Source organism: Callithrix jacchus, chromosome 15 (assembly GCF_049354715.1).
Source record: "Callithrix jacchus isolate 240 chromosome 15, calJac240_pri, whole genome shotgun sequence".
NCBI lineage: Eukaryota > Metazoa > Chordata > Mammalia > Primates > Cebidae > Callithrix > Callithrix jacchus.
In genome coordinates this window covers 96,972,219-96,984,386 of record NC_133516.1, presented here as the reverse complement: position 1 = coordinate 96,984,386, position 12,168 = coordinate 96,972,219, and the positions used below count along the sequence as shown (strand labels likewise).

At 36.1% G+C, this 12,168-nt stretch overlaps 1 long non-coding RNA gene across 1 annotated transcript in view; it reads right to left on the bottom strand.

The window, feature by feature from the left end:
* Positions 1-551: 551 nt before the first annotated feature.
* Positions 552-12,168, bottom strand: part of LOC108588540 (uncharacterized) — a 79,110-nt gene continuing 67,493 nt past the window's right edge. The window contains exon 4 of the long non-coding RNA XR_013527712.1: positions 552-750. This is a non-coding gene — a long non-coding RNA (uncharacterized LOC108588540). The remainder of the gene's footprint in view (positions 751-12,168) is intronic.

Here is a 12,168-nt window from a genome sequence, read left to right as displayed (position 1 = left end):
TACCAAAAAATGATCATCAATCCTTAACTCCCCAAGTATCCAAAACAAAACAAAGGTTTATTAGATATGTCACCAAAAGCCTAGTTCATAACAAAAAATCGTTAGACTTCAACAATTAGAACTCCTTTATAAATATACTGCAGAGAACAAAAGCCAAGCCACAGAGTAGGAGAAAATATTGGTAACTAACATATCTGATAAAGGACTTGTACACAGAACTTAACAATAAAAACAACAAACACTGTCTCCACCCCTCCTCCCCCCCAAAATTAGGGAACTATTTGAATAGAACCTTTACCAAACAATATACATGATGGCAAATAATCACATGAAAAGATGTTCAACATAATTAGACACTATGGAAATAAGAATTAAATCCAAAATAAGGCAGCACTTATTACGCTATCATTTAAAAGATTGTCTATTTCAAGTGTTAGGAAGTAGACCAAATGGAATTATATGCATTACCAGTTGGAATGTAAAATGGAACAACTATTTTGTAACTATTTTGGCACTTTTTCGAAAGTTAAACAGATGTTCAGTTTCAGCTCCAATATGTATTGAGCTTAGAAATCATCGATGTCATCTTTACAACAAAAGTTATGCTGCTACCTTAAAATCTAAGAAGGCAGACGAGTAGTTGGAGTCACAGCTGAGATCTGCTTACCTGCAGGAGGAGCCGCTAAAGCCACAGACTGGTAGGGACATATAACTTGTAGGTTTGAGGACTCGCTGGAGGCTGAATGTCATCTACAAAGAGGGAGAACATTCTGGTGGTTAGAATTTTTTGTTACAGAAAACAAAAGACAAATAGGAAACAGTCTTAAAGAAGCCCCCACACTTTTATGGATTTTTTTCTTCCAGGGAACGCACTAGATTTTCATAGTGAGGATAGGAGAAAGATCACTTCTTGGCCCCATTCATGGGAAGGGAAGAACAGCCAGGTGAAGTGCATCCAGAGCCTTCTCTGTAATAAAGGCCTGTTCTCCAAGGGAAATCATGCTGCTTCACCACAGGACAACTCGGCATGTTTGTCTGGCTAGGGGAAAAGAATTCCTATAAACTTCAGCCCATATCAGCTTTGTGAGACAGGACTTCAAAGTAGATTGGGAATACTGCAGCCAGGGAAGTTAGTAGGGACAGGGGAAACAAAACTATACTGTTGGAGTAGGGAGAAAAATACTCGTGAAGGCCACATTCCTAAGACTCAAGCCCAATAAAAGACTGAGACATAATAAGAAAATTATAGAATGTTCTCTCTCCCCGACATTCATAGTCTGTGTGATATGCCAGTGACGTACAGCCTCAAAGTTAAAAGAAACAAACTTTCTCTGAGGAGTAGTACAAAAACAAGGCCCAAATCCAAAAGGGGAGCTCAAAATGAGAGCCCTAGAAAAAGCTGAAGTCTCTACGAGCTAGCCACAATAAGCATTAAATACAGCTCAACTCCTAACCAGATTAACATAAATCCTCACTGAAAAGGCCTATTTACCTCACTTCCTATAACCTGATGCAAGTCTAGCTTTCAATAAAAAATTAGAAGTCATGTCAAGAGACAAAAGCATTAAGAAGCATAGTCTGAAGAAACAAAGGCAATCGACATAACCAGATTTAGATATGATACAGATGTTGGAATTATCAGATAGGCAATTTAACGTAACATAATAAATATGTTAGTGACTCTTGGGGAAAGTAGTCAACATGCAAGAACAGATGGGTAATGCTAAGAGAGAGGTGAACATGATAAGAAAAGAGCCAAAGAAAATGCTAGAATTCCAAAACAGTAAAAGGAAATTTAAAAATATCTTTGATGGGTTCATCAGTCATCTCAACATGGGCAAGGAAAGAATCAGTGAACTCAAAGATAGGTGAGCTGAAATTTCACAGAATGGAATGCGAAATGAGAAAAGGATAAAGAAAAAGTAATTAAAAAGGATAGACCATCAAAGATCAGCGGGACAATATCAATTAATGTAACACATGCATAATTAGAATACCTGAAAAACAGAAGAGTGTAGAATATTTAAATTAATAATGGCCAAATATTTTCCAAAATTAATGAAAGTCAATAAACCACAAACCCAAGAATCTCAGAGAACACAAGAAAACAACAAAACCATCCAAGTATTTCATATTCAAACTACAGGAAACTAAAGACAAATAGGAAATCTTGAAGTATGGCAGAGAAAACAAGTCACCTTAACTTTACAAAAAATAAAAAATAAAATAATTATAGCTAAGTTCTCATCAGAATCCACAAAACAAGAAGAGTGAACTATTTAGAAGTGTTGAAAAAAAATTCTTAGAATGTGATATTCAAAAAATTATCTTTCAAATGTAAAGGAGAAATAAAAACCTTCTCAGATAAATAAAATCTGAGGGAATTTATTCTCAGCTGAACTTCCCCATAAGAAATATTAAAAGAAGTTCTTTAGAAAGATGAAGAATGTAGTTCTGAAACTTGGATCTACATAAAGAAAAGTCTTGGAGAAAGAGAAAGGTAAAATAAAACATTTTATTTTTCTTCTTAAATGATCAAAAATAACTTTGTTAAAGCTATAAGAGGAACAATGTATTGGGTAATTACAACATGGATAAGAGAAATACATGGCAGCAATATCACAGGATTATCACAATATCAAGGGAAGAATTGAAAATACCCTGGTATAAGGTACCTGCATTATATGCAGAAAAATAGAGTGATATTTGAAGATGGACTTAAATTTTCTAGAAATGTATATTGTAAACTCTAGGACAGTTACAAAAAATTTTTTCAATAAAATATAAATAATATGTTGAGATGAGATATAAAGGAATCACATAAAATGTTAATTTGGCCAGGCACAGTGGCTCATGCCTGTAATCATAACACTTTGGGAAGCTGAGGCGAGCAGAATCACGAGGTCAGGAGATCGAGACCAGCCTGGCCAACATGGTGAAACCCCATCTCTATTAAAAATACAAAAATTAGCTGGGCGTGGTGGTGGGCACCTGTAGTCCCAGCTACTTGGGAGGCTGAAGCAGGAGAATTGCTTGAACCTGGGAGGTGGAGGTTGCAGTGAGCCGAGATCATGTCACTGTACTCCAGCCTGGGTGACAGAGTGAGACTCTGTCTCAAGAAAGAAAAAAAAAATGTTAATTTAAAACCAGGAAAGACAGAAAAGAGACTAGGGGAAAGATACAAGGAAAAATGAAAAACAAACAAACAAAAAAAAAAACAGTTAATCCAATCATATCAATAATCACTTTAAATGTGAGTGATCTATATAAATCAAAAGAAATGGTCAATGTGGATAAAAAGTCAAGGCCAAACTATATGTATACTGGAAATCAATTTTAAATATATAGATTCAGATAGTTTAAAAGTTAAGAAGTGGTGACAAAAATACCATGTTTATACAATAGTTAAAAGCAAGCTAAAGTAGCTATATTAATTTGAGACAAAGCCAACGTTAGAAGGATATTTTTCAGGAATAAAGAAGGGCATTGCATGATGATCAAGGTGTCAATTACATGAGGCAAAAACTGACAAATCCAATTAATGGACAGTCTACAAAATATCAGATCATTATACCTCAAAACTATCAGGGTCATGAAAAACAATGAAAGTGTGAGAAACTGTCATAGGCAAGAGGAGCCTAAGGAGATATGATGACTAAATATAATCATGGATGGGGTCCTGGGAGAGAAAAAAATGCCATAAGTAAAAATTAAGAAAATCTGAAGACAGCTTACTTAATAATATTATATAAATGTTGGTTCATGAGTCGTGTATTCTATTAATGTAAGATGTTAATTATAAGGAAAGCCAGATGTGGACTATATATGAGTTTTCTGTAATATCTTTGTTATTTTTCTGTAAATTTAAAACTCTTCTAAAACAAAATGTTTATCTAAGAGAATGTGAAGCATGTACCAACTACATGATCCAGGCATTCCACTCTCAGTTAGTTTCCAAAAGGAAATGAAACATGTGTCTACACAAAGAGGTGTATGCAAATGTCATTCCAGGTCTGTTTGTAATAGCTACAAAGTGGGGACAATGCAGGTGCTCTTCGGCAAGCAAATGGATAAACAAATCATGGTATACTTATATACATCCAATGAAATACCTCTCAGGGATAAAAGGAGTGAATGAACTATTGCTTCAGGCAGCATGTGTAAATCTTAAAATAATTCTGCTGACTGAAAAACCACACAAAGAGAATCATGCAGCATGATTCCATTTACTAAGAATTTTAGGAAATACAAATCAAATGTAGTGTCAGAAAGCACACCTAAGATTGCCTGAGGACAGGGGCAGAGCAGTGAAAGTGAGGGATTATGAAGCGACTTGAGGAAACCTTTGGGGTGATGGATACGATTGTTGCCACAGTTGTGCTGGTTTCACAAGTGTATGCATAGGTCGAACGTTACCCAATTCTATACTTTAAATATGAAAAGCTTATTATTTAAACACTTCAATAAAAGCTGTTAAAGTCACCTAATTATTTGATACTAATTTTAATAATGAGTTGAAATGGAAATTGACATTTATAATAAAGATTAATAATGTGTCATGGTAAAGAAATAATGTTAGCAGATTGGTTCCATGCAGACGTCTTTGGAAAAATTCATCCTGATCAAGAGCACACCTCAATATGTTAATATTTGGGGTCTTGTTTATTGCTTGTTTACATAAATTGTTTGATGATTTTGACATCTGAAGACAACTTGATGCTTTTTTAAAAACAGAAATGTTCATGTAGTTTACTGAAAATGTTTTTTTCCCAGAAATAGGATTGTCATTACTAAAGTCTTAACAGAATCAAAAATTCCCTTTAATTAACTAACTCCACAAGCATGTTTAAACGAACACAAATTGACATATGAAAAGTGTCTATCTTTTAAAAGTATTAACTGAAATGGAAGCTCTGAAGCAATTTTATTTTAAAGGAAGTGCTCAAGATTTAATGCCAAGCCTTCATGCAAAGTCAGGCAGAGAGCCAAGAGCTCTCTGTTGAAAAGAAATACAGAATATTATGGCTGTTTCACTATCTTTCCCTACAACATTAGCCTAACATAGCCCTGGAGCAATTCTGGATGGAGAATGGAGACAATATATTTTGGGGGAATGACTTGCATCAAATTACTTACTATTTTTACTTTAAATATCAGTCTCCTTACACCAAAAAAGGTGAAAGAGTAAGATAAATGCTAAACTCATACAATAGAAACTATTACTCTGGAGGACTTAAGACAAAAAGATAAAAATAAACCATTTTATAAGAGGAAACAGAAAGAGAGAAAAGAAAATTACAAAGAAACTTCATGGTCCTCGAAACCTGAACGTTGAAGCAAAAAAAAAAAAAAAAAAAAAAGGAAATAATAAGCATATAGAAATCCAGATTCTAATTCTGAGACACAATGTATCCAAACGCTAAACTCCCTAGAACTTGACATAACACTCATTCCTAGAGCAGTGATCAAAGTGTTCTTTGTTAAAAAGGAACACAGTTGCTGCTGACCAAGGGAAGGGATCTTGCCTTCTGGGAAAACACAGTTACAATTTGGCTAAAATTCACATCTGATAAATTCTCAAAGCACCTTGTGGGCAATTTTGTTCTTCACAAGATAGATGTTTTGAGTGACAAAAGGAACTCTAGGTCTAATTCAGACCAATCATGAGGAACTGTTCCATGTCCGACAGAAATAGAAACCACAGGCAAATGCAAAGTTATGCACTCAAAAATAAGAGGAACACTGGGCATAGAATGGGTGCCTACTTTAGGAAGCACATATCCAAAAGTTAGGGGCTGACGCCCATGTCTGATGCAAGGAGAAAAGTGAATGCTGACCAATAAAATTATGACTATTAACTGCAAACATCTCTTTATGAGTGAAGAAAGGAGAGAAAGATAAAAAAGACAGCCTGATGAACTGTAACATCTGGACACACACACAAGATGGGCCCAGGACGCACCAGAATGAGCAGGACGAAGCCTCTAAGAAAAATGTGTAAGTGCCAAAAATAAGCTGCAACTGGTGAGAAATATTAAGGATGACAAAACGACTTTTCTCAAATACTTGTTTGGTGTAAGAAGAGTAAGAAAACACAGATCTGTCACTGAAAGCACAATGTTAGCTACGACAACTAGAATGTAAAACCCTTTATTTCTTCCTTTATCTTCGCTGAATAAACTGCATTTAACTGAGTTGATCTTCATGCGTCACATAACAGACTAAGTACTTTTAGGCAGATTATCTCATTTAATCTCAAAAAAAATCACCATGATATGGATATGGTTATTCCTTTTCTCACAAATGGGGATATTGAAATTAAAGGAGGTTGCATATCGTGTCCACCGTCAAACAGAAAGTGTCAGAGCCAGGGTTTGAACTCAAGTACCCTGACTATAGAACCAGTATTTTAAATCACTGTACAGTAATTTACTATCTGTTCCATCAAAAGGAATCATTTTTCAGAGCGAAAATGATAGAACACACATGAGAATAAGAGTATTAAAGTCCAAGATACCTGCAAAGCATATAGACACTCTAAATTTAGAGTTTTACCTCCTTGGCCAAAATTAATTATCTTTCAGGAAACTAAAACCACATACCAATGAGATCACTAGACCTCTTGCAATGATCTATGAAAAATATGGAACAGCCATCTGGTATCTAAAGGCTAGAGTCAGATAAATGGTTTCTCAATATGTTTCCAGAATAAGTGAAAATTTGACTTTGCATTAACAATAGGCTATTTATGTTACATCCATTCTAGGCAAAATTATAGATGGTCTATCAAAAAAGGTTGAGAAAGTAGTTGTCAATAAAGATCAAAACATGTTCATTAATACTGAGAAATGGCAAATGAAAACATTTATATTTTAAAACTAAAAAGATAGTAAAAATAAACTATAATGCAAAAACAAAACAAAACAAAGACCTCTTTTTGATCAAAGGAAAACAATCCCAGTATTTGTAGAAGGTAGGACAGACCAGGCCAGGTGCAGTGGCCCACGCCTGTAATCCCAGCACTTTGGGAGGCCAAGGCAGGAAGATCACCTGAGGTCAGGTGTTCAAGACCAGCCTGACCAACATGGAGAAACCCTGTCTCTACTAAAAATACAAAATAAGCCAGGTGTGGTGGCACATGCCTGTAACCCCTTCTACTCGGGAGGCTGAGGCAGGAGAATTGCTTGAACCCGGGAGGCAGAGATTGCAGTGAGCCAAGATGGTGCCATTTCACTTCAGCCTGGGCAACAAGAGCGAAATTCTGTCTCAAACAAACAAAAAAGGATAGAGCATGGGTCAAATCGTACACTTCAGGTCATTTTTAAGTGGTTGTGCACGTTGATGAAAAGAGTTTACTGGTTGATCAATCTCAATCAGAAGAGTTTTTAATGACTTGATTCAGAGATTTCATTTCAGTCCTTTCTGGATCCAAATTTTTATCTACAAAGATATAAAAGACCTATTTAGCATAATTAAGGGTGATTAAAAAGAAACAGAAAACAAATGCATAATTTTCCAAGAAGAATTTCCATATTATTTCAACTGGATAAATGATGGACTAAATCTTACAGGATAAAATATAAGGAGAATTTTTAAAATACGCACTTTAGCTAAACCAACCAATAACTGACTCCACTATTACAGAATGAAGGAGATGCAGTATCTCTGGGGAGTGCACAAAAATGTCATGCGATTTGTGTCACCGTGAATTCAACATGAGTCTGTAGAATGCTCTGCACTGTACATGCCATAGGAAGTGCTGCTTTCAACCCTGGCCTTCAACATGTTAACAAGCACAGAGGAGATTGACTGGGACAAGCTAGGTCAGTAAGAAAAGCACTTGAGGAAACCTGAAAAGGAAAAACACTGAGGCTACTTTGCCTTGACACAAGTGTATCCTCATCAGTTACAAAGTTCTTGGGTACAAGTAACAGAAACTCCATCTCGGATTGATGTGACCTATAAGAAATTATATATTTTTTTAAATAGGTATTTCTGAATTAAAGTAGCCTTCAGATAATAATGATGGATAAAAGAATTAAACCCAGAGAAGACATCCAATAGTGATACCTCTTCCCATGGCTTTTTAATGACAGAGATTAAACTTTTTCCAAAATATTTCTATTGTGACTGCATTGGTCAGAATTGTGTCTCAACACCTTTCCTTGCTTTATCACTTACAAGGGATGGGGAAAGCCCTACACTAGCCAGAACACCACAGAAATGATACTCAGTTAAGAATAACTTTATATACATGAGGGGTGATGTTCCTTTGAGGTATAACCATATAAGAGAATATGCATATTTAAGCAAAATTGAGATTTCTGTTAGAAATTTTAAAAAAAGCAGGGGGATGGGGGATACCAATCAAGTCCATCAAAGGACTCCTAGTGAAAACCTGATTGTAGATTTCAATTTAGGAGTTGCCGTATAGAAATATAACCTGTGACTTGAGAGGAGAGGATGTAAGACTAATGTTTGGAAATTAAAGCTGAATATACAGCAAGCCAATAACAACATTTTCTGCATAATAAATGAGTCCCTCATTTTACACATGTTCTCTGTAGGGGGAAAAAATAACCCTCCACTGTATGCCCTCCAAAAAAGCCTTCCAAGCAAAGCCCAGGCCACAATTCAGATTTTGTCCTGCACAAAAGCATAGCCAATGAAGTGAATGGATCCTGAAATTTCAACCATTGTCAACCTGCAAAATAATTCCAGGCTCTCTGGTCACGAGGACCTAGATCAGACAAAGATGCTCTATATTTGCCAACCTCCCAAGTATTAAGATCTACTGAGAGGGGCCCCTTTCTGGTATATGCACAAAGATGTCAGATGTGCTAGTTAGCCTGACAATAATTCCAATGCTAGATTTCAACGTTTGAGGTTAATAGCTTACTAAAAGAAGTTAGAAGGAACAGAATTCCAGTTGCAAAATAATTACAACAAAATAACTATTTTAACAGTTAATAGATGAGGCTGCTGAGATCCAAGTTTACACTTAACTGATTGGAAAATGTGCATTTGGGTTTTCCACCTCACGCGTACCTGATTCCCAAAGAGTGTAGTGACAGGAATTCTTATTCTCCCTCTTCCTTCTCCTTTCTTCTAAATTCTACTGAGTTTACAGGGTCTTTTTTTTTTTTTTTTTTTTTGGTAGCAATACTAAATTTATACCTAGTATAAATTATAAATAAGGGGTAATACTTTTTTTTTCCTTTTCCTTTTCTTTTTTTTGGGATGGAGTTTCACTCTTGGTGCCTAGGCTGGAGTGCAGTGGCGGGATCTTGGCTTCCTGCAACCTACACCTCCCAGGTTCAAGTGGTTGTCCCATCTCAGCCTCCTGAGTAGCTGGGATTACAGGTACCTGTCATGTTCCCCCCTTCCCCCCCACCCCTGGGCTAATTTTTGGCTAGTTTTTGTAGTTTTAGTCGAGACAGTGTTTCCCCATGTTGGCCAGGCTGGTTTTGAACTCTTAACATCAGGTGATCCACCCACTTCGGCCTCCCAAAGTGCTGGGATTACAGGGATGAGCCACTGTGTCCAGCCGGTAATACTTATTTCTTAAACCCATAAGATCTTTAAAAGCAAAACTCTGTCCCTCCCATAGTTAACTGCTCACTGAGGATGTTTATGCTTTTCCTTGTACCCAGAAAGTATTCAAATATCACAATAATGATCTCTTTCCAGCATCTGATTTATATATATGTTCTGATTATGGATCTGTTTCCAGGAAAATAATGGATTGGATATCAGCTCCAGGTTGACAGCAACTCTGTTTTTACATTTATAAGTCCCCTACATGATGACTCAATGTTTAAAAAACTTACATTAACTTTATAAAGTTCATGTCAAGGATTCACTACATTCTGGATTTATTACTAATATATCTGCTGTCACACAATGAATTTCTTCAATTTCCTTTTCTTTATTAAAATATTACATATATCTAAGTACATCTTAGTACCACTTTACTAAATGTAAAATTGAAGGACAAAAAAGTCAACTCTCGTAGTAAAGTCTACGGGTCAGGTTAGTATTAAGAAATAAAAGAGAGATAATAAAAAGGGCTGCAGGACAGCAGAGGCTGAGAAAAAGTGGATAGGGAAACAGTAGTGTAAGGCAGGCTTTTATTAATAATTGCATTCCTTTATATATTTTTAAATGTATTTAAACCATCTAATATACATTTAAGTGAATAAATAAGTTTTGATAAAAATTGATCCAAATAATAGAAAGATAAATAAGAAAAACGAAGGAAAGAATAAAAAGAAGAATGGAGGGAAGGAAGAAAGGGAAGAGTTTGTTGAGAATGCCATTTTGCTTCGGTACCAAGTGATCACAGTTATCCAGAAACCTTCAAAAGCTATCAACAATTTTAGGACAATTTTTCAAATGTATTTTCAGATTATCCAGACTGTATTGATTTAAGAGGAGAGTCCAGATAGGAAGTCAATGCTGGAAAGAAGAGGCAAAATAATGCTGGGATCTTTAAGGATTTCTGATCATTTTTTAGTGCCCTAGGAAGAAGACCTCACAATTGTACTTTTTTTTTTTTTTTGAGATGGAGTTTCACTCTTGTTGCCCAGGCTGGAGTGCAATGGTATGATCTTGGCTCACCACAACCTCTGCCTCCTAGGTTCAAGCACTTCTCCTGCCTCAGCCTTCTAAGTAGTTGGGAGTACAGGTGTGCATCACCATGCCCAGCTACTCTTTGTATTATTAGTAGAAACAAGGTTTCACCATGTTGGCCAGGCTGGTCTCAAACTCCTGACCTCAGGTGATCCACCTCCTTGGCCTCCCAAAGTACTGGGATTATAGGCGTGAGCCACTGTGCCTGGCCACAATTGTATTTTTAAGGACTAAGAAAAGAAAGTGAACAAAGAATTAGCTAGATGTAAATCAACTGAGATGCTTTGGAGCGGGTGAATCCCTTAATCTAAAAATTAAAAGATGTGTAAGAGACTTTCTGGGACTCAATGGAAAGTGATTCACACTGAAAAAGAAGCGTAATTCCAGATTGAGTGTAGACTACACCACCACAAAGTGATTCCATCTAAAAATGGGACACAGGAAGACCGTTTATATGACCAATACGAGATGTACACTAAAAGTGCTTTGTCAATATCCCCTATGTATTCACCTCTAAAATCAGGATACCACAGCAGGATTTTACACAGGATTGCCAGTTCCTGCCAGGCTAGAGATTGCAATAACATTGGTTATAAAGGGGGATTTCCATATAATCTCTTCTATGATAAAATCAGAATGAGACTTTCCATTTAATCTCAAAATTAAATGTATAAGATATTAAGATGTAGAATGCAAGGCCAGTTCTATGTCACTTTTAATATTTTACATCTCTTTGCTGTTATTCTAGATCCTGAGACCTCCTCTCTTGGTTATTTTTCTTCCATTTGGAAATTCTATTTTCTTCCCCTCACCCATTTCTAGAATTTCATTTGTGTGTTTAATTGTGTTTACTTGGGATATTTAAGTTACTTAACAGAGCAGGATAGTAATACCGTATTCTCCCTGTACATGTAATAACATAATAAAATCTGAAAGTTCTTTAATATCAAGGATCCAAATTCTGCAAATAATCCTATGAACAATTCTTCAAGATGAAAATTCTGTCATATTTTGTAAAAATAAGGAAATTGTATGAACAAGAACCTGTTTTATTTCTGCCAGAGGCTACATGACATGTTTAAGACATACCTGCAGAAGAGGTTCAATTTAGTTTACAAAGCCCTGCTGTTTCATTTCTCAAGATGCCAGACCCCTAAGAGAGCAAAGATTAATGAGATATACTTCTGGTTCTCGGGACAGTTTCAGTCCAGTGGAGGAGAGAGATAACGTAAACATCTAATGTCGATGCAGAGAACAGTGGCAGTGTCTGCACACATACCTGTCTAAAACCAGTCAAAGACAGGCGGAATCACAATTCCAGTAATCCTCCTTCAGTGATGATTCCAGACTTCTTAAATATCTGTCCCCAAGAAATTGCCTTAGACTTGGGCCACTGAATTAGAAATACCTAAGTAAAACACAATCATTTCATAACGTGGGGCCTGAAACTGTGTTCTTCACCTCTTCACTGCAGACTATGGTCTGTTCCTTATTTCAGCTGTCTGTTGACCCAGGTCCTAACTCCTTAAAAACATT